General features: G+C 34.4%; 1 protein-coding gene across 11 annotated transcripts in view; it reads left to right on the top strand.

Annotated features, from left to right (window-relative positions):
- The window catches only part of LOC143256270 (unconventional myosin-Ic-like), a 104,399-nt gene that overhangs the window by 223 nt on the left and 100,221 nt on the right, over positions 1-3,955 (top strand). For 2 of the 11 annotated variants that reach the window (XM_076513266.1, XM_076513257.1), the window contains exon 1: positions 3,417-3,718. The exons of 8 other annotated variants lie outside the window; for them this stretch is intronic. The gene's annotated coding sequence lies outside the window, so the exon portion shown is untranslated. Of the gene's footprint in view, positions 1-3,416; positions 3,719-3,955 lie in introns of those variants that run through there. One more of the 11 variants, XM_076513261.1, reaches the window with a different exon arrangement.

Here is a 3,955-nt window from a genome sequence, read left to right as displayed (position 1 = left end):
GTAAGTCTTCTTTTGTACAAAGTACCGTATAAGACGACAGAAATACGCGTTCTGCTTCTAATAGTATAGTTTAATAATATGAAATTTATATCACTGACTTTTTAATTTAAATTTAACACAACTCTTAAATATTTGACTTTCAAACATTTGTTAATGTTTTGTACTGCCATTACTGTCTTATGAATGATTTTTTTCTAGATTAATGAATGCTAAAAAAATTAATTCAGTTCAGAAAAGACCATAAGTTCTCCAAAGCACTATATATACAGCCTTGTAAGTTATACTACTGTAGTTATACGTTACATTATGAGTATTACTGTAAGATTTAAGCGTAACCTGGTATATAAAGTATCGAGAGTGAGATATAATTTTTTTTATGATAAAACTTCTTGAATGAGTGTTGTTCCGGAAGACATGAGAAGGAAAACTTGGATAAATGATAACAACAACAAAAAAGACATGTTTAAATGAAAATGTTTTATAGTTCTATTGCAACAGTCTTTATTACCTGACGGAAAGCGTCTGCTCGAAACGTCGAACAAAATAAACTGGAAAAAGTTTTAATTTAGACGTGTGAATTTATTCTTTATTACAGGGCTGAAATTAATAAAAAATTAGAAGTACTTAGCAAGGAAATATGGACCTGTTTTTTGGAAAATAAAAAAATGTAAACATAACGACAAAGCATCTCAAATGCGTTCCGGTACTAGGATTGCCTTAAAAATAAGTTCCGCTAATAAATATCGGTATGTATCACCAGAGTTTCATCCCTACTTTATGACAAACACAAGGTGACGATGACGTTATTTTGAAAAATCATAAAAAACTGAGTAACTAAATCTTGAAACTTAACATTACATGATGCTTTGGTTTATTAATCCAATTTGGTTTGTTTTGAATTTCGCGCAAAGTTACCGAGGGCTATCTGCTTTAGCTATCCCTAATTTAGCAGTGTAAGACTAGAGGGAAGGTAGCTAGTCATCACCACTCACCGCCACCTCTTGAGCTACTTTTTTATAAATGAAGAGTGGGATTGAACGTCACATGAAAGAGTGAGCAGGTTTGGTGTGACGGGGATTCGAACCCGCGACTCGGGGATTATGAGTCGAGTGCCTCAACTACCTGGCCATATCGGTCTGCCTTGACGGTTTGACATACAAGTTAAGTAATCAAAGCAGTTATAATGATGTAACTTTACATTTCGTCAGTCTTCGCCGGATACTTTGAAAAATTTGGCTCTTGGGTCCGTAGGCGAGAGAATATTTGAAGTTTTAATATGATGTCGATCATGGGTTTTTTTCCCCGATTTTTCAAGACACCAAGTGGGTATTCGGGGCACTTGCCACGTGCGTCAGCACCCAGCGACGCGTCTGCTTTTTAGAGCACGAAAACGTGTTATTTGCTCTTCCGTGTAATTAAAATGTTTTTTTTTAAATAAAGTATATGTTACGTCAGTAATAAGCTGAGTATCAACGCTTTAAAAACTAATAATATGTATATAAAAACAAGTTATTCATTTTATACATGAAATTAGGAACCTTTTACAACCAAACTCTCAGACTGCTCAGTGTACACACACGTATGCTATCACTTTCCCTTTGGCAGTGGCGTCAGGCACCGTGCGACCGTTCCAAGTTCAAGAGGAGGTGTCACAACATTAAAATGACTGTTGTATTGTCAAACGATTTATCAAGACACAATTATGTTATTAAAACACATAATAAAGTACATTTTATAACTATACCGTGTTTAAAAGGTTCGCGTTTACATAATAATCATGTTGAAAGAACAGGCGGTATTGAAAGGATTATAAAAGTTATTTTTTTTTCTTTTTTTCCTTGCTAAAGTTTAAAGGAAGTTGCGTGTTTACTTTCGGCAATACACCTGATTTAGTACTATTGTAAAGGGTCTCAGATAATTGGTATTTTTTACATTTTCTATAATTAAAATGGATTAACAATTAGTGACGTCACATGTTTAACTCTTATTGGCAGGGCTTCCGCACTATGAAATTTAGTTTAACGCCACTAGTTAAGAAACCGGCATGTTAATAAAAACAAATGATAATAATACAGACAAAGAAAAAGTACGTTGATAAGAAAAACACTATAATTAAACACGTAAAATTAGAATGTATTTGACGTACTTTCCATTAGAAGCACCTAAGTGTGTTTTGTGTGTGTGTGCGATCTGTTTTACCTTTTGGATTCTGTTTGTGTGTGTTTTCATCAACATCATTTCAAGGTCTGGATTTTTTCCAGAATTGTAGCTTTTTCTGGATGTTGATTTAGTTGATAATAACCAGGTGTTTTGCCTTTCAGTTTTGATTATTTATTGAACGAAAGAATTTGTTTTACTGGTGTCATACAATATCAGACTAAAGTGTTTTATAATATTTAAAATAACACTACACAACTTTTGTATGTATTACATTTACAATGTGGTAATACAAAAAGTTCAAACTTGTTTGTTTGTTTGAAATTTCCTATGTATGTTGTATATATATCAGATACATTTTCAGTTTATTTTCAATGGATCATGAAGTAAACATTGGCATGAAAAGTATAGTTATAAATGTTTGCCTAGTTGGCATAAGATATTCACCTAAAACCAATTTTAAAACAAACACTGATAGAGAAGTTATTGTTATAAAAGCTAGCGCAGTATGGTGGAATATATTCTTATCAGCCTGTCTTAAAATTGTGACATACAACGAACAGCTGCCACGTATACCGTATAAAGGACTTTCACCGGAATTACTAATAATAAACTGAAATATACCTTCACCTACGTCGTATCTTTATCATGTGAAGCACGTTTCTCATAAATAAGCTTGGCAATATGCGTCACTATATTAAAAAGTAATAGTTCATTACGATATTATTCACAGCTCTTGTCAAGATTCACCTTATTTAAATGATTTATAGAATTGTAACGCATGGTCAGGTGGTTAGGGCATTCGGCTCGTAAGCTGAGGGTTGCCGGTTTGAATCTCCGTCATACTAAATATGCTCGCCTTTTAGACATGGGTACGCTAGAATGAATCGATCAATCCCAACTTATTGGTAAAAAGAGTAGTCCAAGAGTTGGCGATGGGTGGTGATGAATAACTGCCTTCCCTCTAGTCTCACACAACTAACTTAGGGACGGTTAGTGCAGATAGCCCTTGAGTAGCTTTGCGCAAAATTTAAAAAAAAAAAATGAAACAAAACCATTATTTTAAGCTTAAGGAACAGATGAATATATAGATTCGAAATCGCTCGGATTATAAGGTTTTTATCGTTTTATATTAGGCTTAAGAAGCTATTCAGTCTCGAAACAAGATAGTGGATATCCTTGGGAGACAAGAATGCTAAAACCAAGTGGTATACAAACCCGCGACTCTGTCGTTCACTAGTTCGAGTAATACCCCGGTCTCAGTTTTCACTTCTTCAGACATATTTTAATCTCACAGGACGGCGTACTAGCTTTATTGTTTCTACATAAGAAAAATCCTTACAGTTTGCCCAGAGAACTGTAGATAAAGCTTACAAACCTATAAATAAATTCCGAACTCGTTACCTCTTAACGATATCAGGAATGCCATTTTAGTAACTCAGTTTGTTCCGGGAAATGATGTCTGTTTATTATTAAACTGAGAAGTGGTAACTTGGTGAGCGTCATCATTTACATCATCACATGGAACGGACTTCATACTGTGTGATGTATTTCTAGCCAGGTAATACTGATTTCTATAACTTTCTTTTCTGTAATATTATAACTTAACGCCAACAGAGGACATGGTTTAATTTTTGTTTTTTTGTTTTTGAATTTCGCACAAAGCTACTCGAGGGCTATCTGCGCTAGCCGTCCCTAATTTAGCAGTGTACGACTAGAGGGAAGGCAGCTAGTCATCACCACCCACCGCCAACTCTTTGTCTACTCTTTTACCAACGAATTGTGGGATTGACTATAA

This window comes from Tachypleus tridentatus, chromosome 7 (genome assembly GCF_004210375.1).
Source record: "Tachypleus tridentatus isolate NWPU-2018 chromosome 7, ASM421037v1, whole genome shotgun sequence".
Lineage (NCBI taxonomy): Eukaryota > Metazoa > Arthropoda > Merostomata > Xiphosura > Limulidae > Tachypleus > Tachypleus tridentatus.
The sequence above is the reverse complement of the archived record's forward strand: the minus strand, read 5'-3'. Positions and strand labels throughout refer to the sequence as shown.